The sequence below is a fragment of the Pelodiscus sinensis genome, chromosome 2 (genome assembly GCF_052426305.1).
Source record: "Pelodiscus sinensis isolate ZL-2025 chromosome 2, ASM5242630v1, whole genome shotgun sequence".
NCBI classification, from domain to species: domain Eukaryota; kingdom Metazoa; phylum Chordata; order Testudines; family Trionychidae; genus Pelodiscus; species Pelodiscus sinensis.
Genome location: NC_143053.1, coordinates 54,481,237 through 54,505,525, shown reverse-complemented (window position 1 = coordinate 54,505,525; position 24,289 = coordinate 54,481,237). Strand labels below are relative to the sequence as shown.

The 24,289-nt window shown below is 41.7% G+C and overlaps 1 long non-coding RNA gene across 1 annotated transcript in view; it reads left to right on the top strand.

The window, feature by feature from the left end:
- Nucleotides 1–24,289, top strand: part of LOC149525260 (uncharacterized) — a 34,647-nt gene that overhangs the window by 5,798 nt on the left and 4,560 nt on the right. The window contains exon 2 of the long non-coding RNA XR_016348606.1: nt 23,281–23,451. This is a non-coding gene — a long non-coding RNA (uncharacterized LOC149525260). The remainder of the gene's footprint in view (nt 1–23,280; nt 23,452–24,289) is intronic.

Below are 24,289 nucleotides of genomic sequence, written 5' to 3'. Positions count from 1 at the left end.
TTGCACTCGAGTCCCCCAGAGACATCTCCCTGAAGTGGCTAGTCCCTCTTGCTGCACACTCACAGAAATGATCCATTTTCCTGCCTCTAAAGAAAAAGATCACACAACAGCCTGTTAGCTAATTTTGATGTAATGGGTCAGACACTAACTGGTATAAATCAGAGGAGAGCTGATGAAGTCAGTTTGCTACACTGACTTATAGAAGCTGAAGATGTGGCTCAGTAAGTGTGCTCATAAGTTATTAAAAGGGTAGCACTGTCTATTATAAAGAGTGGCTGACACTTCCCATTTGTAAGACCCTAGTTTCAATTGCATATAACTCTGCCAGCCTTTAACTATTTGGGCTGAGACTTTCTACGCTGGGTGGTCTGACACAGGCTGAATTTTTGCATGCTTGCAAAATTTCAAATGAAAGTGTTCAGCCCCTTTTGAGAAAAAGGACAGAGAAACTTACATTGTTTTGTCAATGTTAAAGAATTCCAGCAATCTTTCCTTTGAATTACCTTAGCAGTCCTATGTTTTGATGTAGAAACTTGAAATTTGGTAGGCAGGAATATCTGGGATGTGCCACTTGCTGTACCCATGGAAGTTTGCCCAAATTTGGCCAGTTATGAGCCTTTGAAAGTCACAGTTTGCACATGTTCAATAGACTTCATATAGTTTAGCTTTTAAATTCCCTGAAGATTCCATGTATATGTGGAATACTCCAGATCTAGGCCAAGCAGTAATGTGACTGCTCAGGAATGCTGTGGGCTGTGCCAGTTGTGGACCTGAGCAGCTGAACCAAGAGTTGTCTCTCAACAACCTCTCTGCTGGGCCCAGGTAGCATGGAGGAGGATGCTGATTGATTTTAATGCAAAGGACATAACAGGGGAGTAGACTGGGACACAGATTCAGATGGGGAAAAGTAGGACTGGAAGTTGAGGAAAATGAGGGAGATTGGGAGCCAATAGGTGAAGTGGGGAGACTGAGATTGGAGGAAAAGCTGTAAAGGGAGAGTCTAGGCTAGCTGGGCTAGGAGATTAGGATTGAGGACAGCTGAGGAAGGGCATGTGTAGAAAGAAGCGGGGATAATTTTATGAGAAGTTGGGGGTGCAGATAAAAAGTTGAGGCTAGGACAAAGATCTTGAAGAGACACTGAGATTGGGACTAGGAGCCAGTGGGGATGGGGAATATAGGTGGGAGAGGAAGAGGCTGGAAGACAGGTTGGGAGAGAGAGAGGAGAGAGAGAGAGAAATAAGATCATAAGCTGGGAAGAGGGGAACTTGCTGGGCAAAGAGACGGCAGCTGGGAGGAAACTGGGATAGGGAGTCAAGAGGGGTGAGCTTAGAAGTTCTGATATCAATGGTTCCTTTCACAAAACATTACCCTCCTTTGGACTCAAATGTAATAGAACCAGTAAACTAAAGTTCGGGTCCCTACTGATCCTTATCTTGAAATTTTTGTTTCTTAATTTTCCTCCAAAATGCTGTTATATTAGGGCTTTCCCACCATAGTTGTTAGTCTCTTGTTTCCACTTTGCACGGGTGTGAACTTCTATACCAGGTGGAAGGCAACAGAGAATCAGGCCCTGTGCTGAGGTGTTTTTGAGCCCCCAGGCCATGTGATAAGGCTAGGGACTGAGTGACAGCTTTAACATAAAGGATCTTATATTTGTGGGTGATGATAAGAGATTGGGATACACTGCAATTTTGACAACAGTGTCTCCAGAGAAACAATAAAAAGGAAGAAAAAAAAAGTCTCTGTGGATGGCTGACAGTGTTCAAGCACAGATGCTTTTGCCGAGCTTCTGACTAGAGAGCAATGCCTTTGAACTGTAAAACCATAATCAATTCTGCATGTGAAAATCAAGTGAGCAATCTACAGAGTTCCATACTATCAAATTGGCTTCCTATTGACAAAAAATATAGGCTTATTGAAAATAATGTATTAATTATAATTTAGGGTCTCTCTGAATAACTTCCACAACATATAGGCAACTCAGCCCTCAGGAATGTAATGGGAAACAAAGGGAATTGACCATATGCAGAAAAATAATTATGGAATGCAACTGTACCAAAGTAGCCAAACAGCATTGTATTTTACATTCAATTTCTGTAAGATAAGGTCACTTTTTTTCCATTAATCAGGTGCAGACAACTCACTCATTATTGGTAGGAGAACTTCCCATCTCCTTAATAAGGAGCTTATAGGTTTTGAAGTGTTACAGTGGTAATTATAAGATGTAGACAGAAGTGAAAGGGAACGTACATTGTGGAGAAACATACAAAGCTAACTTTGAACTTCAGAGTCCCACAGACAGCAATAAGTGCATTGCCAGCTGGCTTCAGTGCATGTCATATGTAAGGGAAAATATAACTATAAGAAATACATTAATGGCTTGAATACAGACTAACTTCATTGCAAGGTGCATTATCTTTTTGTTACTCATGAGGAAAAATATTATTTTTTATGAACTTAGGCATTTAAAGAAGTTAAAATGTTATCATGCGCATTGCACCCAATTAGTTCAATAATATACTAGCTATATGCATATATTATATTATATTTATATTATAGATATAAAACACCAGTGTAAACATGCAATAGTAGGTACAAGCCATCATAGCTTTCGTAATCTATTAGAATCCTTTTAAGAGTTGAGCAGAAGTGTTGATAATGGTGAACTAGCTGATGTAATTTACTTGGCCTTTGGAGGGTGGAGGGAAGTGTTATAAACTCCTCATACAAGTCTGATAATGATACCAGGGTCATGGGGTGAAAGGCAGAATGATGTCTAAGATTAGAAACAAAGGGGCTACGTCTACACTGGCATGATTTTCCGGAAATGCTTTTAACGGAAAAGTTTTCCATTAAAAGCATTTTCGGAAAAGCGTGTCTAGATTGGCACGGACGCTTTTCCACAAAAGCACTTTTTGCAGAAAAGCGTCCGTGCCGATCTAGGCGCGGATTTGCGCAAAAAAGCCCCGATCGCCATTTTAGCCATCGGGGCTTTTTTGCACAAAACAGTACTGTGCTGTCTACACTGGCCCTCTTGCGCAAATGATTTGCACAAGAGGGCTTTTGCCCGAACGGGAGCAGCACAGTATTTCCACAAGAACACTGATGATCTTACATGAGATCGTCAGTGTTCTTGCGGAAATTCAAGTGGCCAGTGTAGACAGCTGGCAAGTATTTCCGCAAAAGCAGATGATTTTGCAGAAAAACTTGCCAGTCTAGATACAGCCAGGGAGAGAAGACAAAGGGGAGGAATAAATAATCAAATTACAATATGGTGAAATGTTAACGCTGCTGTGCCACAAGATTCTGTACTCAGACTGAGGTTGTTTAATAGATATATTTATTATCTGCAAAATAAGGAGAGCAGCCAGCTAGCAACACCTGTCAATGACCCAAAAGTATTTACATTAGACAAGTCAACATTAATTTAAAGGAACTGTGGAGGGATAAATTTAGGGGAACATATAGCACAAAGGCAGATGGAATTCAGTGTCATTGCTGAGAAATGCATGATTATGCACATTAAAAATAATAATTTGAATTATCATCCATACACCTGGATCCTAATTATCCATAACATTCAGGGGAAAGAACAAGGTTATATTGTGGACAGCTGTATGTACATATGAAAAATCAGGGAGAAAATGCTGAAAATATTCTTATGCCATTCTATAATCAATGGCATGCTTTCACTGTGTTTAATTCTGTCTCTAAAAGAATATAAGAGAAATTGGAGCCCAGAGATGGATGATAAAAACAATGGAAAAACTCAAAAGGCTGGAACTGTTTAGTTTACACAGAAAATAAATGACGCTGGACATAATAGTTAAACACAATAATAAATTGTGTAAGAAAGGTAACAATGGCTCTCTTATAATGCAAGAAGGAAGACATAGTCAGTGAAATATGTAGGAAAAATTTGGAAATAGCTGTTTTATGAAACACATATTTAACTCGTGGACCTCATTGTCATATGATTTAATATTGAGGCTAAGAGCTTTGTAAGATTCATAAAAGGAAGAGATAGTTATATAGATAATGAAAGCATTTGAAGTTATATTAGAGAAAATGAAAGTATGAACCTTTAGGCTTCAGAGCATAAGCCAATTGTTAAAGGACAAGGTCAGGAGGAAAGTACTCTTATGAGCTACTCATTCCTGTGCTATAGAGTAAGTCCTTCAGGAAGTGTAGAGAAGCAACATGTCCTGAACTCTTTTTATGTAGTCATTTGTTTCCTGGGAGGTGGTGCATGGTGGGACAACAGTAAGAAGTGCTGATGCCTTAGTTCTGTATATAGCTTCCATTCTTAATAAAGGTTTACAATGAAACCAGACTGCTCATCCATAAGATACTACAATTCCATGATGGTCCATTTTGGGTTATCCTTCACTTTCATCTGAAAGCAACTGATACTAAATTAGATCAGCTTGACTATTTTTCCAGTATGTCAATTCCTGTGTTCTAGCTCATATTTCACACACATACTCACACATGCACTGTCCTATATAAATATGCAGTGTAAATATACATGAATATGGCCTAATTCTTCAAGTGGGGCAGGAACTAATGGGGTGGTGGGCAGACAAGGTGGTATTAAGCCATCACTACATTTCTCCATATTCTGAGGCAGCCAGAAGTCTGCCTACTTCCTACTGTAAATTTTAGTAGTTTTATGTCTGCTTTAACTTATGCTCTGCTTCTCAAGGTTTCTTATAGGCCTTGGGAAAAAGAGAATTGCCCAAGTACAGGTCACTAGGACTATTCTCTCTTTTCCTCTGGCCAGCCCAAGTAGAGTGAAGGGGATTTTATCTATCTTATCTATCTTATCTATCTATCTATCTTTCAATCGGAGTTTAGTAAGTATTAGAGTTAGAGTTGGGAAGCAAGTACAATTGAAACGCAATTGAAGGGGACTAGACTTTTTCATCAACCAAGTAGGCCAGCTATTGATGAGGAGGATTACACTGGCAATGAACAATCTGCAAGCCAAGCAAGAAGTATTTAAAAAAAACCAATCCTATCATATATAACCTCACAGTACCCTAAGGAACAATACTGGACAATGCACAGCCTGGGCCTAATTTACTTAGAATATTGTTTTTGATTAGGATATTGGTCAGGGAAAACTGGTGCATCTGGCCCCCCATAATAAATATTGTTCTTATAGATCAGTGATAATATCAGGCATTGTATATTATCATGGTTTCAAAAAATGCAATAAAAAGTATATTTGAAAGAGTTAATGAGGGAATTCAGAAGTAATATAAGATCACAAGAGTAGCAGGTTAGCCTAGCCAAAGAAAACGGTGGTAAATTGTAACCAGGTGTTTTTATTTCCTGATTCTTGAAGTACTGCAAACTCAGATTTTTGTGCTAGAAAAGACAGTATGTAGCTCCATATGCACAGAGCATTTGTCAGCTTCACCTAGACCTTTCAAGACCAAAGATTTACTACTTTAATCTCACCAAGTATTTTAGTCACATGGGTCAAGTTATATGGAAATAATGTAGCTAGAGAATGAAAGCTGTGGAGACTCAAATGGTCAGATAAATATAACAGGTATTTTGCCTGTTGGTTTGAATGCTATGTAGAGTTGGATCTATATCAAACAGTTTCTGTCACACCAGATAACAAAGTTTTGCTTCAACAATTTGGTCAGAATATGTCAGTATAGCCAGACCTTAGAACCAAGCTATAAGCCCCCCCTCAGATTTCAATTTCAAATCCCCATTTCATTTTTTAAACATAACTTCTGTCTCAAGAGATGCAAGCACAGAAAGATTCCAGAACATAGTTAAGTGTTTCTTTCTTTAGATACATCTAGATGGTCAGGTTATAATAGATTCTATAGAAGTTGAACTTAAGGATGCTTTAGTTTTAATAGTTTTAGTTTAGTGCTGCCCCCCACCCTTGATAACTACAATGAATTCTGATTTTACTGAGAGCATAGTGAGTATTTTTTTTCCTTTGCAATTAGATATAGGCTTCAGTTAAGAACTGGCCTCATGGAAAATTACTTCCCTCCTCAACCATTTTCAGGGCCTGGTTGCTTAAGAAGTTTGTTTCCTGTGATATGGTGTGTCCCCTGTGTCTGACTGGGCCAGGAAAGATTTAAATCTTCTTTCTGAGGCTGATAGGAAAAAATCCATCAAGCTTGATATATTGAATTTGGAAAGGGGAGGCGACAGCTGTGCCTTCTAGGCTATTAGATCGTGAAGACAATGTGTGAGCCTCAGGAACAGGGAATCCATAATGCAGCTGAGGTTTCTAGTGGTGCAAAGATGTGCTTCTGGGAAGGAAGAGAAGAAAATTGTAAAGTCAGAAGGAAGAGAGGGGGAAAGACTTATATTTAGGCATTGTAGGGTAATTAATTCAATGAACATCTTATTCAGCCCTTGGGGTTTTGTACTAAACTGTCAGTTCTTGCCAGCTATGGTGATATGGACACTAGTCCAACTGGAAATGAGCTGGTGCCAACTTTATGCCATCCATTTGATATCTATTAAATGGTAACAATTCTTGGTTGCTAAGAATTTTAGCTTTTCACCCAATAGGAAAAAGCTCTGTATCCATTAATAGCCCTCAGAGCCATTCTGTACCCCATTTTTTGCTATATTCTAAATAATGTATTTTGGCTCACACAAAGACATAAGATAATGTTTAGACAGGCTGTGCTTTAAAAAAAGTTTTGGTTAGAAAAGGAAGGAAAAAAATGAATCCACATACACACCAAAAACCACATGAAAAGAACGTTAAGGTTCTGACAAAGAACAATACAAGCAAAGAATTTCACAATCATGGGTGAAGCTAACCATCTGTTTCCAAGACAGTATCTGTTTTCTCATGTTCAAGAAGCTTCAGTCAGAAATCCTGAACCCTTCATGTAGCAGACACTTTAAATTAAAAAAGATCACGTTAGGGTTAAGAAAGATCATGTTTGGGTTTATGTTCCTGGAACAGTATGTTTAAAAGGTATGTTTGCAGGAAAGGAGGAAACGGAACTATAAATAACTGAAGAGATTCTTCTCTTCTATATCTTTCTTAAGATCATTTCAGAGAGCAGAAAGTTTTGTTCAAATTTAAGGTCAGTTTTTTGGGGAAAATATATGACATCCTTTCTTTTTTTTCAGTTCAGATTTACAGACACCATGAGAAATGTTTTCTACTTAAAGAAGTACAAATGTGATACAACCATGAAAGACATAACATTAAAGCAGCTCCTTCCCCAGGAGTATGTAACCTTATAATTCCTGTAACCTACTAATTCTTCCCAGTGCAAGTTTTCTCCCTTAAAAGAACTTTTTGTACCGCATGCCTTTCTGGAGGTTTCCCTTTAAATTTAGAATAGCCAAGCAGCTGTGATACTAAGGCTATGTCTACACTAGAGAGCTTTTTTTGGAAAAGCAGTCGTTTTTCAAAAAAAACCCTCACGGAGCATCCACACCTCAAGTGCATTTTTGCGCAAAAAAATCAAAAGAACAGAGGGGATTTTCCAGTGTAGGTATTCCTCATTCTACAAGGAAGAACGCCTTTTTGCGAAAGAGCTCTTTCTCAAAAAAGGTGTGTGTGGATGAGGAAGAGGGGTTTTTTGTGTGGAAAGAGGAAAAAGCACAGGTGCCCTGGTGGCCATTCTGAGCATAGCAATCAGAGCTTACTTTCAAGAGAGCATCCATGCAGTCTGAACACTCTCTTTCGCAAAAGCGCATTGCTTTTTCAATGCGCTTTTGCAGTGTGGATGCGCTCTTGTGCAAGAAGTTTTTGCAGAAGATCTCTTCTGACAAAAGCCTCTTGAGCAAGAAGCCTGCAGTCTAGATGTACCCTAAAATGACAATTCTAAAGCCTTCATTGGATGGCCGAGTCTTTGTCTCTTCCATTTAGTATCTATTACTATTTTTCTTTTCTTACTACTGAGGAAATGGTATTTTCTTGATGTGGTGTATTCTAACTGTGATATTCCCTAAACATTGCTGGATACACATTTTTAAAAAAGAGATTTTATGGGCTGAATATACACCAGCTAACAGGATTTACTCAATCTATACGAGAAGGCATGAGTGTGATAGCATTACATGCTCAGATAACAGCATCTGAACTTTTCTCAAGGGGATAATTCTCCAAATAAAGCACCAAGTTATCAGCCACAGTGAATTTTAGGTTATTTTCTCCAACTTCTTAACTATAGAATCCACCTTGATGTAACTGGTGTTCTTTGTAACACAATTAAGATTTTTTTAATTGGTTTCTTAATATCAGAAAGGATATAAGCTCTAGTGCTCCTGTGTATAAGCCAGCACCTAGTAGAATGAGTTTGAAAAAGAATTTCCTGTACTAGCAGTTTATTCCATAGTTGCTCATTGTAGGCTTCCTTGTATCTTTGTGTGAAGCAACTAGCTGTGGCCACTGGTACTGAAATAAAAAAGGACCATAGCATGTTCTTACCTTGTTCCTCATCTGTTGGTTTTTTAAATAAATAAAAAGAAGAAAACTGTATTAAACCTAGTTCTACCAAAATGATACATCTAACTTTGCCCACATCAACTAATTAATCCTGTGAGAGTTGCTGTATTGCAAATTGCTACCCTGAGGAAGAGAATATAATTGACATTTGCTGACATTCAGAGGGGAAAGTTAATTAACTGTCAAACTTCAGCAGGACTTAAGATATGCCTGCAGCTTGAGCTAGGCTTGGGAGATGTGAATTCTAGCTAGGCTACCTGTATTAAGTCTGACTGAGTTTCTGTGCTTAAAAAAAAAAGAGGGTAGCTACAGCCCTATGAGACAAAGGAAGGAGCTAGCTGCCGAAGAAGTTGCCTATTATTAGCTGTGTCTACACTACAGAGTTTTTCCGGTATCCCGGAAAAACTCTGCCGTGTCCAGGGAATGTGTCTACTTTTTCGGATCAGTTTCCGAAAAAGCAGGCACGCTCTTTCGGAAGCCCCGTATTCCTCATTTTATGAGGAATAAGGGCTCTTTCGAAAGAGGAGGTTTTTCCCACATTTGGCCCTGTGTAGCTGGGCCAAATGTCAGAAAAGCCTCTTCTGAAAAAAGAACTAGAAAAAGGTACACAAATTGTGGTTCGCAATTTGCGTACCTTTTTCCAAAAACAACCTGCAGTGTAGACATAGCCCTTATGGCAGTAGGTACTCTGGGCAGCTAAGTTTCCACACTCCAACCCCTTGCTCATGCTGCTAAAGCTGCCCTCTCAATTTATAATGTGCTAGCTTGATCAGTTGTATGATCAGTATGTCTCCACCATCTGGGAATCAACTCCTAGCTTCAAGTATAGACATAACTTTATGCTGTTGTGAAAATTTTTGAGGCAAACAAACATCTAGGCTGTGTCTACATTGGCATCCCTTTCCGGAAAAGGGATGCTAATGAGACACATCGCAATTGCAAATCTGTGGAGGATTTAAATATCCCCCGCGACATTTGCATTTACACGGCTGCCGCTTTTTTCCGGCTTGGAGATAAGCAGGAGAAAAGCGCCAAACTAGACGTGATTCTCTGGAAAATAAAGCCTTTTCCGGAGGATCTTTTATTTCTACTTTCAAGTAGGAATAAAAGATACTCCAGAAAAGGGTTTATTTTCTGGAGAATCACGTCTAGACTGGTGCTTTTCTCCGGCTTATCCCCAAGCCGGAAAAAAGCGGCAGCCATGTAAATGCAAATGCCGTGGGGGATATTTAAATCCCCTGCGCATTTGCAATTGCGATGTGTCTCATTAGCATCCCTTTTCCGGAAAGGGATGCCAATGTAGACGTAGCCCTAGTGTTCTTGATTTCATGACAAATATTTTCATTAGGAAAATATGGCTCACATTTCCTTGTTCATGTCTCTTATCCATACTAGCTCTGGAAGAGGTAGAGAGGTTTTTACCTTTGAGTATACAAAAATCTCCAATTATTGTCTAAAGCTTGATTTCTTTCCTTAAGGAATGGGAAACAGAACGGCAAAAAGGAATAAGCAACATGAAAGGAAGAAGAACAAACATGCTAAGATTCTGAAGTTTCTTAGCCACTATATATTTGAGTGCTTTGATTCTTAGGTTTAGTGGCAGTTGCATGGTTTTAAATCAGGCTTCTTGTTGTGTAACAAGCTCAAACCATGAATAGCATGCCACTGCTACATCAACCACTTTCTCCATTTAGTGAAAGCCAGGGTAAGCAAACTTCACAAAACACACCAAAGCTCTCTTTTTAAAAAGTTTACTTTGGAATACTCCAGCTACTGTGCTAATAGGGATCTTATTTTCAATGCTTAATGGAACAATGGAATGCATTGTAATAAGTAAATGCGATAGCTGCTGATGGAAATTTTAAAGTGGTACACCCCTATTTTAAAATATGGTATGTGCATTCATTCATATAGTACAGTAAGGACAACTCTCGTGAGTTTCTGCATGGGATGAGGCAGGAACCAAATTCAGAGATGATATACTGTGTAAGGCAAAGGAAACTTATGGTGTATTAAGCAAGGACAAACCTCCGATGCAAAGTCAAAGTTCAGTTCTTGGCTCCTCATTGCTCTATGGGGGAGTAAGCTGTGTCACCCCTTTTCCTAGTTCAGCTTATTTTCCCTTTCACCATCAAGGACACTTAGCTGTGCTGTCCAGTGTATTTAGGGTGCAAAGCTCCACCTATTCACCACCACTGTCCACTCATTTCCTGCCCATCTATTCAGAGTATTGACCCTGATCATGCCCAATCGCCTGTGCTGTGCTGCTATATGGAAGTAACAAGCGCAGAAGAGTAAGGGAGCTTCTGATTACTCTCCTGCACAGCCAGACTCTAAAATGGTGTGAGATGCACATGCAGACCATGAAAAAGAATGTAAGGAGTAATAAAGTAAGAGGTGAATCTACTTTCACATTCTTACAGCCTCTCCTTAGTTCCTTTTCTTTCAACACTCCTCTGTTCTGTCCCCTGGATATGTGAATGATCACATCTTTGGCTCCATTAGCCTCAATGGCATTGGTATGTAAATGGTTTGTGGGTAAGGGGGTTTGAGTCTAAGGGAAGAAGGCAAAGTTATAATATGAGGCACATGTAAGGGCCAAGAAAGCTGTTAATAACTTCAGCTTTAGTCTTCCTTAGACTTGCATCTGAAACTAGCTCTGAGTCTTTATTCTGTCTATATTGTGCCACCCACATCATGTTGCTAGATGAAAATCCCTGTATAAAATATTAAGCAATGTGCTAGACTAATGTGGCAGTGAAGGGGTACCTGGTAAATTGGCTCATTCATCTGATTGCTGAACCAAAGGGACCAAATACAGCTTCTGTTCCAAGCCTACAAAAGAAATGAGGCTCTCCTGTATGGAAAATAACCACAGAAATACTGCATTTAATTAGTATGTGGGAGTCTTTTATAGCAAATATTTTGAGAAGGAATAGAAGTTCTCCCTGTCCTCATACAAGCATTTTTTTTCAGTTTCAACTTGTATAACGAATTGTGACTGAAATTATGTGTTTTATGAGGCCAGGCTTTGTTTTACAGATTGTTACTACTGCCATCTGTGGGTGGATATCTTTGAGAAGGCAGGATGTGTTTTTTGGTTGGCTATAGTTTAACTTTAGTTTTGAGGTTTCTTTGCCGTGTTGCATTATTTATTCAGGAGAAAAAGATTAAGATTTTCCACTAGAGTTTTAAATACCTTTTGTTTTTAGAAACAGAGTTATTTTCTGTCATTCTTGTTTTCTGGCATCATGTCGGCCCTCTTCCGTGCTTTGTGCTATGGAGGGTTCTCAATATTAAATTGCACTCTAATTTGGCTATATACTCTACCACTCAACCGTCATTTTTGCCTTTTCACATTTATATAATTTAAAACTGTGTCCTAGGCTCAATTCTTGGCCTTTTCATTTCTCTTGAGTCCACCTATCTCTGAGGAAACCTTATCTGTTAGCAGTCAGGCTTTTCTTAAAGTATCCAATCAGCTCGGTGGAAGTGGGCCAGTATAACTGTGCTGCGCTATACATAGATCAGTAGAATGGGGGAGAGGGGTTAAGGTAGGAGATGTAAAGGGGTAGAAATGAGTGATAGGAGAATCAGAGGAGAGGTCTGACTGAGAGAGAAGGAGAAGGATGATAATGTGGGTTTCTATCTTGCAAGTTTTTCCATATGGAAACAAGCTGTGGACACAAGCATGCACCCACTGTAGTGAGGCAGTTTGGCCTCCTTCTGAGCCAGAGGGCTGGGAACTGCTCTCTTTACCCAGCTGGGCAGAGCAAGAACTGCTTCATCCCTCCCACTGGAAGTAGAAAACAGGAACTAGAAGTACAAAAGGCAGAAGGTCCGCTCAGCTAGAGCCAGGAGGCCAAGGGAGACAAACATTCCCTGCTCACTCCAGATGACTGATCCTGCAACTGAACCCTGGCCACTGGGGAACTTGTATCTATGGACTTACTGGGACTGCTACTGACCACGGGAAAGGGAGGATGCCCTGTGATTCCAAATAGATCCTGAAGGGAGAGGAGGAAGTGGCCCAGGGACAGCTGACTTCAGTCTGGCTGCAACACTGCCCAAAGTACAGTTGGTGTGTTCTAGCTGGATCTCTGCTGACCCAGTGGCAGACTACTCTATTGTAAGAGCAGGGTCCAGTGGAGTAAGGTGGGTCCACTCTCTCTTGTCTCCCCAAATCTGGACTGGTGGCCTCCCCTCACCAGGTCGGGGAGCTTGTATTTGCCATAATGAGGATGCCAGTTCCTGGTACTTGCTCTGTCTCTTTATCAAGAGACCATAGCTAATTGACTCCTAGGTTTGTGCTGTCTCTGCATAAAGAGACCAGAGCCAATTAACTATGGATTTGCTCCACCCCTGACTGAAGTACTTGGATCTAATTGACTCATGTGTTTGCTTTGCCCCTGCTTAAAGGGCCCTGAGATTACTGATGTCTGTGTCCCCTCGGGCCCTAGTCTATGGGCCCAGAGATCATAGACTGTATGGTGTTTGTACAGCCTCTGCTTAAAGGGTGCCGGGGCATAGACAATTGGCTACTCAACCTGTTAAACCAGTCAGCATGCCAACACTTAATGCCAATTCTCCTGGTAGTAGGAGGCATCCCCAATAGTGTAGTGAAGCAGTGTGGACTCCCTCCAACCATCCAACCCAGTAGAGGAGGGATGACTGACACATCACTACACCTATCCAGAGTTGTTTGTTGGATATGGACCACCGAAGGGTATGTCTACACTACTTAGTTCGAACTAACTTTCATAGGCGCTACACTAGTGCTCCGTTAGTTCAAATTTAATTCGAACTAACGGAGCGCTTAGTTCGAACTAGGTAATCCTCATTCCACGAGGATTAAGCCTAGTTCGAACTTACTAGTTCGAATTAAGGGCTGTGTAGACCCTTAATTCGAACTAGTGGGAGGCTAGCCCTTCCCAGCTTGCCCTGGTGGCCACTCTGGCCAACACCAGGGAAACTCGTCTGCCCCCCTCCGGCCCCGGACCCCTTAAAGGGGCACGGGCTGGCTACGGTGCCCATGCCAGGTGCAAGCCTGCCACCACCCAGCCAGCAGACCCTGCACCTGGCACGGATCGAGCCACCAACCTGATGCCCCCCAGCTCTCCCCCTCTTCCCGGGACCAGGCTGGCGGCTCCCAGGAGCTTGCCCGGGACCACAAGAGGCGGGCACCCGCCTGGGCTAGTGCGGACATCGTGGACCTCGGCCACGATCTCCGCACTAGGCACAGGAACGTGGCTGGCTAGGGCAGGAGAGCTGCCAGCCTGGCCACCCAGGAGCAGGATTGCATGAAAATCAAGGTGGTCCACTGAGACCCCCAACCCTGAGCCCTGAGCTTACAATGGCCGTCCTGGGTCAGACCAAAGGTCCATCTAGCCCAGTAGCCTGTCTGCCAACAGCGGCCAACACTAGGGACCCGGAGGGGATGGACCAGAGACAGTGACAAAGCCATTTGTCTCGTGCCATCCCTCTCCAGCCTTCCACAAACCTTGGGCAGGGACACCACTCCTACCCCCTGGCTAATAGCACTCCATGGACCCAACCTCCATGACTTGATCTCACTTCCCTTTAAACTCTGTTCTAGTTCTAGCCTTCACAGCCTCCTGCAGCAAGGAGTTCCACAGGTTGACTCTGTGCTTTGTGAAGAACAACTTTCTGTTACTAGTTTGAAGCCTGCTACCCCATTCCTTTCCTTTGGTGTCCTCTAGTCCTTCTTTATGGGAACTAATGAAGAACTTTTCTGTATGCACCCTCTCCACCCAACTCCTGCTTTTAGAGACCTCTATCCTGTCCTCCCTCCATCTCCTCTTTTCTAAGCTGAGAAGTCCCAGTCTCTTTAGCCTCTCTTCATATGGGACCTGTTCCCAACCCCTGATCATTTTAGTTGCCCTCCCCTCACCCAGCCTCTCTCTTCCCCTCTCCCACCTCCTTTTCCCAGTCTCCCCCAGTTTCATTCAATAAAGACAGATTCCATTTTTGAACACAATTGTCCTTTATTTTGTACATCAAGAAAAGGGGCTAGGGAAGGGTAAGTGGAAGGAGGTGAGGGAGGAATGGGATACACGCCCCCGATGGGGAGGACTGGGCTGGCTCTGCGGGCTTTTGGGGTGGAAGCTCTCCTGCAGCCCCCCGATTGCCCCCTCTCCCCAGATGGCAGCCTGCGGCAAGTGCAGCCGGTCTGATGGCCAAGTGCTGTGATGTGCCCAGTGTGGGTACTCCGGGCACTCCAAGACAGGACTGCTTTGCAAGTGGGGCACCCCTAAGAACTGTCTGTCCGGGGTGGGGGTTGGGACCCTTTAAGCACAGCCCTCGGCTAGCCTGAGACAGCATCTCCACGCTCTAAGTCCTCCTCTGATGCCCTGCCCGCACTGCTTCCGGCCATCCTTAACCCCGCTTCAGGGTCCACTTAATGTGGACATGCTAGTTCAAATTAGCAAAACACTAATTCGAACTAGTTTTTTAGTCTAGATCCGTTAGTTCGAATTAGCTTAGTTCGAATTAACTAATTCGAACTAAGTTAGTTTGAATTAACGTTGTAGTGTAGACGTACCCGAAGAGAAGGAATAAGTAACTTGTGGAACTCCCTGAATGTAGATCAATCAATCACTGAGTTAACCTTTCTAGAATTAGGACACAAAAATATTTTTGTTATGTTTTCCTATGTACACAGAGCAAAAGATTCTTTCAGTTACAAGTACTTACATTAGAAATAAATAATACTTGAATGGGTATTATTGTGAAAAACAAGCTTTTATATAGTGTTTTTCATCCCTAGATTTTAAATATTTGACAAAGGAAATCAGTATCACTACCACATTTCACAGGCGGAGAAACTGAGGTAAGGAGCTGTGTAGGGATTTGTAAAAAGGTCACCCAGCAGGCTACTGGTAGAGCCAGGAGTAGAACCAAGGTCTGTAGGCTGTTTAGTGCTCTCTTCACTAAATAACACTGCCTTTGTTTAAATGACAGTTCTCACCAAAATCAACGCATAAACATTATATCACAGTGAGCTTAACTTTGTCTTATCAAAATCATCCAAAGCACAGAATTTGGTGGTGATGGGGGACTTCAACTATCCAGACATATGTTGGAAAACTAACACAGCAGGGCACAGATTTTTTTTATTTCAGAAGGTTGAGAAAGCTACTGGGGGGGAAGATCTTCTTGATTTGATTTTAAGAAATAGGGAGGAACTGGTTGAAAATTTGAAAGTGGAAGGCAGCTTGGGTGAAAATGACCATGAAATCATAGAGTTCATGATTCTAAGGAATGGTAGAAGGGAGAACAGCAAAATAGAGACAATGGATTTCAGGAAGGTAGATTTAATATATTAGAGGCAAGAGGAAGACCAAGGACAGGGTAGGCCCACTGCTCAGTCTAAAATCCCATAACTCTCCCTGGCAGCAAGCAAAGGAAGTCACAGCCAATGTCAAGGAACTATGGTGAGCTGAATGGCAGCAAGTAGACATCCCAAACAAATATCTTGTGTTGGATCACACCACTGAGCAGAAAGGCTTCGATCTTCCCCAGAGACTGTGGTGTATCCTAAACTGGCTAAGAACTGGTCAGGGCAGGTGTGGTTATCTATTTCATAAGTGGAATTTATTGCCATCTCCACTTTGTGATTGTGACAGTCCACGAACTATGCATCACATTGTTACAGAATGCCCAACATGAAAATTCACTGGCTCATTGGAGGATATCCACAATAACCAGCGATGCTGTTCACTGGCTGGAGAGCTTGGACGTCCAACTTTGATGAAGAAATATAGCATTGAACGTGACATTCGAAAGAAGAAGACTGCTCATTGAGAAGGGAGAAACAGTAACAGGAAACTTGGAAATGGCAAAGGTGCTTAATGACTTATTTATTTTGGTCTTTATTAAGAAGTCTGATGATGAAGGAATGCCTAACATAGTGAATGCAAGTGGGAAGAGAATAGGTTTAGAAAATAAAATAAAAAAGAACAAGTTTAGAAAAGTTAGATGTCTGCAAGTCACCAGAGCCTGATAATATACATCCTAGAATACTCAAGACACTGATAGAGGAGGTATCTGAGTCTTTAGCTATCATCTTTGAAAAATCAAATTTGAGAGAGATTCCAGAAGACAGAAAAAGGACAAATATAGAAAGGGAAATAAGAACAACTCAGGAAACTAATGGAGCAAGTAATTAAGGAATCCATCTGCAAAGATCTGGAAGATAATAAGGTGATAGGTAACAGCCAGCATGGATTTGTAAAGAACAAATCATGTCAAAACAATTTGAAAGCTTTTTTTGATAGGATATCAAGCCTTGTGGATACCAATGGAAGCTGTATTCCTAGACTTTAGTAAAGCATTTGACATGGTCTCGCATGACCTTTTCATCAATAAACTAGGGAATGTAACCTAGATGAGGCTACTATAATGTGGATTCATAACTGGCTGGAAAATTGTTCTCAGAGTGTAGTTATTAACTGTTTACAATCCTGCTGGAAGGGCATAACAAGCGCGGTTCTTCAGGGCTCTGTTTTGGAACTATTTCTGTTCAATATATTCACCACGGCTATGTCTACACTGGCATGATTTTCCGGAAATGCTTTTAACGGAAAAGTTTTCCGTTAAAAGCATTTTCGGAAAAGAGCGTCTAGATTGGCACGGACGCTTTTCCGCAGAAGCACTTTTTGCGGAAAAGCGTCCATGCCAATCTAGACGCACTTTTGCGCAAAAGAGCCCCAATCGCCATTTTAGCCATCGGGGCTTTTTTGCGCAAAACAGTACTGTGCTGTCTACACTGGCCCTCTCGCGCAAATGATTTGCGCAAGAGGGCTTTTGCCCAAACAGGAGCAGCATAGTATTTCCGCAAGAACACTGACGATCTTACATGAGATCGTCAGTGTTCTTGCAGAAATTCAAGTGGCTAGTGTAGATAGCTGGCAAGTTTTTCCGCAAAAGCAGATGATTTTGCGGAAAAACTTGCCAGTCTAGACCCAGCCCACTGGTTTAGATGATGTCATAAGGAGTATGATTATTAAGTCTGCAGATGATACCAAGTAGGGAGGCATTGCAAGTGCTTTGGAGGATAGAGAAAAAATTCAAAATGATCAGGACAACCTAGAGAAATGGTCTGAGGTAAACCAGATGAAGTCTAATAAAGACAAATCCAAAGTACTCCACTTAGGAAGAAACAATCAGTCTCACACATACAGAATGGGAAGTGATTGTCTAGGAAGGAGTACAGCTGAAAGGGATTTAGTGGTCATAATGGACAACAAGTTAAACAAAGTCAACAGTGTGACACTGTTGCAAAAAAAGCAAACATGATTCTGAGATGCATTAGCAGGAGCGTTGTGAGCAAGACATGAGAAGTCATTCTTCTGCTTTACTCTGCACTGATTAGAGCTTGGCTGGAGTATTGTGTCCAGTTCTGGGCAACACATTTCAAGAAAGATGTGGAAAAATTGGAGAAGGTCCAGAGAAGAGCAACAAACATGATTATAGCTATGAGAGAAGACTGCAAGAACTAGGCTTGTTTAGTTTAGAAAAGAGAAAACTGAGAGGGGACATGATAGCTGTTTTCAAGTATCTAAAAGGGTATTACAGTAAAACTCCGATAGTCCGGCATCTAACTGTTCGGCACTCCCGATAATCCGGCATCAAAATGCCAAGCGCTCCTGACCAGATGATTAAAAAGCCTGCTGCTCAGCACACATTCTGGCTGCAACCAGACGGAGCATAAAGTTGGGGGTGGGGGGAGAGTGGGATTGTGTTACAGTATGGAGAAGAGAGTTTTGCTTCAGGGAAGGGGAAAGGGGAGGAGGATCGGGTTACAGCATGGAGGAGAGAGAAGCGAAGAGGAAGGGAGAGGGGAGAAGGAGGGAGATTGTGACCTGGCCAGTTGTTAAGCCGTGCAGCTGTACTGGACCTCCTGATTCTCCGACAAATCTGATAATCCGGCACCACCTAGATCCAAAAGGTGCCGGATTATCGGAAGTCTACTGTACAATGGGGTGGGAGAAAAATGGTTCTCCTTGGCGTCTGAGGATAGTACAAGAAGCAATGGGCTTAATTTGCAGCAAGAGAGGTTTAGGTTGGACGTTAGGAAAAACTTCCTAAGTGTCAGGATGGTTAAACACTGGAATAAATTGCGTAGGGGAGATGTGGAATCTCCTTCACTGAAGATATCTAAGAGCAGATTAGACAAACACCTGCCAGGGATGATCTAGACAGTGGTTGGTGCTTCCAGAAAGGCAGGAGCCTAAACTCAATGATCTCTCTAGGTCCCATCCAGATCTATTATTCTATGATTATCAAAATTGTAGGTTCATTATATTAGCCTGCATTTTGGTACACTAATACAAACAAAAAAGATCTATGTGCCTCTCTGAATTGAAGGCTGCACAACATTTTTCTTTTTCTTCTCTGCTAAGGAAAGAAAATCCAAAAGCTATGTTGAAGACAAACAATATTATACCGGAGGTTTTATACTAAAAAAAGTCAGGAAATTCACTGCTATTCATTTTCACAGTAGCTATAACTTGGCCAACACTATATATACACTTTATAATGAGAAATAAAAGCTAACATAACATGTAGTAATAAAATATCCTGTACATATGAACAGGAGAAGAGTGGAATTTATGTTCTCGCAGCAATTCTGTTTCCCAACTGTTATGCATTGAAAGTTTCAGCCATCATGTTCATTAATACAGATTTTTGCATACAATTGTGTTATATTTCTCCTGTCTGGAAAAAAAGATCATCACAACTCAGGGCAGGAATAAAATTATTAGACTACAAACATTTGCCTTTCATTGCCTTATGAATCTCTAAATAGTGCAGTTGAACACTGCATTGGGAATGGTAGAGAGATGCACAGACTAACACAATAAGGCTTTGTGTACACAGCAGTGTTATTTTGGAATATCTGACGTTATTCCAAAATAACATAGTCCACGTCTACACTGCAAGCAGTTATTTTGACATAAAGTCAAAATAATGGCAAGCTGGAGGACTTCTTCCTGTAACCCTCATTTTATGAGGAGTAAGGGAAGTCGGAGAAAGAGTGCTCTAACTCGGACTTCCTGCTGTGTAGACAGCACTAAAAGCCAAAATAAGCTATTTTGACTCAAGCTACGCAATTGACATAGCTCAAATTGTGCAGATTATTTCAGCTTTAGCCCTGCTGTGTAGACGTGCCTTTACAAACCACCCCCAGAAAGATTCAGATTTGAGGGAATGTCTGTGGCTTGTGTTATATATGTGGTCAGATGAGAAAACAATGGTCCCGTGCAATCTATGAATGTGCTTTTTTATCTACCTAGCTTGTTACCTTAAGACCTTCACCACAGTAGTTTCTGAACATCTCCAAACCATAATGGATTTTAACTTCATAAAATCCTTATGCTGTGTTATCCTTATTTTACAAATGTGGAGTTGAGGCACTGTGTAGCTTGCGATTTGTGTACTTTGATTAAGATCACACAGTATCTGTAGTTGAAGTAAGAAGTGAAAACAGCTCTCTTAAATCCCATCTCAGGTTTCTATCCACTAACTACCCCTTCTGCCATTGACAGTGTAGTGCAGGGTGGGCAAACTTTTTGGCCCAAGGGACACATCTGGTATACCATGAATGTAAGGCTGAGGCATGGGATGAGGAGGGGGTCTCAGAGTAGGGGGTGGAGTACAAGATGGGTGCAGAGTGCAAAAAGGCTGTTGGAACTGAAAGTTTTATTCCTTTTATATTTCTTATCTTAGGTTTAGTAATGTAGAAATGTAAGGTAATATATAATCATATTTAAGATTGTAGTAAGTCAAATCCTTTAGTTAAGTATATATCTCCTATATTTCCTTGTTCTAAAGTTTAGTAAGTAAAGAGACACGATCTCATATTGTGTCTATGTTAATGAGATTAGAAATATCAAAGGCCCGGGCCTTCGATGTGAATTGCTTTGATTTTGCTTTTTCTTAATATAAAACAGTATTGTTTACCTTTGAAGGATTCTGTGTGAGAGACTGTTTGTATGAATGAGATACATGTATGAATGTATGTTTGTATGAATGTGAAGGTCATCGTTAGAACCAGATGGCCAGAGAAAGGGGGTGAGCGAGCGTGGGTGAAGGCCAGAACACGAGGCAACTGTGGCTGCAAAGAAGCTATCTATAACCGTTGCTGTGTACCCCCTACTCACAAGAGGATTGGCAGATTGACGAACCTTGAAGCGGAGTGAGCACCCCCAAAAGATGGTTGGTTACAGGATGAGCCTTGGAAGATGTCTGGGAATAATTGACTTCAACAAGATAATATTCTGGTCACAAGCTGACAGAGAGGACTCCATGGATTTCAACAAGAGAAAAGGATTATCAAAGCAGGGTGCTTTGCTATGGAACTTTGGGTTCGTCTGCCATCACCATCCCTAGAGGAGCATCGGATTGAGACTGACCAAGGCCCCACTCCCCCCTGTGTTTGATGTAGATGGCCACTAGATTGACACAGACTCTGGACTGGTAACTATGACGTCATCTGCCTAGACTATGTATGCATGATGTTTTGTGTGTGAGTGATTGAAGAGCATATGCAACTGTTGTATTCTCAATAAATGTGACATACTATCTTTTTCCCTATAAAAGATCTTGTGTGCTTCGTTTAAGCAGATAATAAGGGCTCAGAGCTGGGAGTTGGGGTGCAGTAGGGGTTTGGCATGGGGACTTTGGCCAGGAGCCATTTACCTCAGGTAGCTCTTGGTCAGCAGTGCAGTAAGGCTATGCTAGGTTCCCCCTCTACTCTTCGCCCTGGTTCTGTGCTGCTCCTGCAAGCAGCTGGTACATCCAGCAACAGCTCCTGGGGTGATGAACAGGCAGCTTTGCATACTGCCCTTGCCTGTAGACACTGCCCCCACAGCTTCCATTGGCTACAGCTCCCTATCCCCAGCCAATGGGATCTGTGGGGATGGCGCCTGCTGGTGAGGGCCTGCTGGTCAGGCCTTGGCTCTCTGCCATCTCCCCTCCCCAGGGGCTGCAGGAATGTGCAAGCAGCTTCCCTCAGTTGCCTGGGACCAGAGATGGAGGAGGTTCTGCCTTTGCCTCACTGTGCTGCTGGACTGGTAATCCCAAAGGCTGGAGTAAAAGCCTTGAGAGGCTGGATGTGGCTTGCAGGCTGTAGTTTGCCCATTCCTGATATATTGTGTGTGTGTGGAGGGCAAGACCATAGTTCACCTAACTAGTACTGCTGGTTATGGCCATCCTTACAACCAGGAGATCAGAGACACAGCTGGGACCACCTCACGCACAGGAGGCAAAAGCAGATGTGTGAATGTTTGTTGTATCCTTCACTTCCCTTTGCGGAGTTGAACTGGATCCAGCCATGATGTAGAGTCAGTCCAGATTAAAACAAGGACTTGATTCTACACTATCTAGATTCTACACTATTCTACACTGTTAATATTTTCAGATTCTCCTTAGTTTTTCTTATACACAAATTCAAAGCTTAACTAACCTAGGTTATGAATGGTCAGAGAGCTTTCCATTAGCCTAGACCAGCATCCCAATTAAGCATATAAATATTCTGACAATTAGTGAGACCATCAGCATAATTTATTAGTTTGTAAAAAACATGAATCCTAACGTTTTGAGAGCAGGGAATTTTACAGTTGAAGTTATAGAGGAATAGGGATGGAAAAGAAAAAATGTAAATTAATAATCACTCATGTATTCATGGCTAAAAAGGAAAAAAATTACAAACCAACAATCTGGAAGATAACAACTGATTTTTAGACAAAGGAAATGCAGTAAATCTAATCTACCTGGATTCAGTAATAGATCTGATACAGTTCCATGTGGGAAATTATTAGTTGAATGGGAGTATATGGGGATTAATGTGAGAATTGGAAGATGGATAAGGAAATGTTTATAGGGAGACTATAGGGGTCAGACTGAAAGATCAGCTGTCAGGCTGGATGGAGATTATTAGTGGAGTTCCTCAGGGATCAGTCTTGGAACCAATCATAGACCAAATCTACAAGCCAAATACACAGAGAAGGGTTGGAATTACAATTCATCCACAAATTTAATTCTCTAACCTGTGACCTCAATTGAGATAGGGATGTCTGGGATATTATCAACCAAACAAACAACGAAGGTGCCAACAGTTCTTTGTCTATGTAGATTCTTGTGTTAGTACTCTTCCTCTCTAATTGCTATCCTATGATCCTTATCTGCTTCTTTTAACTATCGAATTTTTAGGTACTTATAGATTACCAGTTTTGTCTGCTTGGTATTCCCTCTGCTTCTTGTTTCCCACCCCTTCAATTTTTTCCCCTTCCTTCTTCTCCTTTCTCCCCTATTTATTTTGGGTCTAGACATCCTAAACTCAAAACTCCGGTCATCTGAAGAAGTAGGCTGTGCCCACGAAAGCTCATGATACCATCTACGTGTTTTGTTAGTCTATAAAGTGCTATCAGACTCATTTTTTTAAGTTTATCCTGTACAGACTAAGTTGGCAACTCCCTGAAGCTTATTTTTTATGACTAACCTTCGAACAGAAAATGGGGGTATGCCAATAAAATTTATGGACACAAAATTGAGAGGCATAGGCAATATGGAGGAGGACCAGAATATCAGACAAGATTATCTGGATGACCATATAAATTGGACTAATAGCAACTGAATGGGCTCCTACCCCATTTTTCTTGTCAGAAGGGGGTTGCAATCTAATGAAATTTGAAAACCTCTGGATTAAACAAATGCTAGTGAGAAGTAGTTCAAGATTACTTGGTCCTGTCTCAGCTCCAGGGGCTGGACATTTCTGATGCATTTCCTTCTCCTCCCAGTAGTTCTCTGAACCTAGTCAAAGACTGGACCTTGCTCCGGTGAAACAATATTTTCTACTGGAAGATGGAGGAGCTGTCTCTTCATTGCCTTTACTTCAGCTAACAACAGGCACTGCCTTTGGAGAAGGTCATACAAATACCCTGCAGTTTGCATCAGCTAATGATGTTAAGGTAAATTACTGAGATGACTAAAAAGAGTGCCCCCAAGAACTGTAGGCCTCAGAGATATTTCTTTAAAGACAGTGGAAAGACTCCCAGTGCTCCATCCCTGCCATCCCCCCACCACCATCCATGGTGTCCCTCTTAGCTGCACCCTTCCCAGCTCCTGGGACACCCTCTTGGGCCTCATCCCCCCTCAGCACCTGCACTGTCCCTGGTCAATGCCCAGGAAGCACCTGTGGTGCTCCCTGGCCACACTCTCTCCACAAGCACCTGCAGTGCTGCTTGGGCCATCCTCCCAGCACCTGAAGTGAACACAGGGCCACTCCTATGAGCCCCCCTACCAAGTTTTAGTCAGGCATGAATAGTAACAGTCATGGACAGGTCACAGGCCATGAATTTTTTTTTTTACTGCCTGTGACCAGTCCATGACTTTTACTAAAAATACCTGTGACTAAATCTTAGTCTCAGTGATGCATTGATCAACTGAGCTTTGCCCTATGCAAGCTGCCATGACATACACCCATGTTCTATTGGTAGAAACCCACCTTTATCTACAGATAGTGGAAGCACTGTATCTGGGATCAAAAGCGTCTAATGAAGAATGCTAGCCATTAATACCAAATTCAAAATTTTACAGCAGTCAAATGGATGCCAAATTTATATTATTGTGAAACAATGTTTTAATTTTTTAACATACCTACTACAACCTGCTGTGGAAGGACTTGCCACATTATAATAGTGTGAAGATCATATTGATACTCCGTATTTCCTATGACCAGAGTTATCTGAATCTCCCACAGATAGTCTGACATTTCCAGATGCAAAGTCATCTCTATAGAAAGGCTTT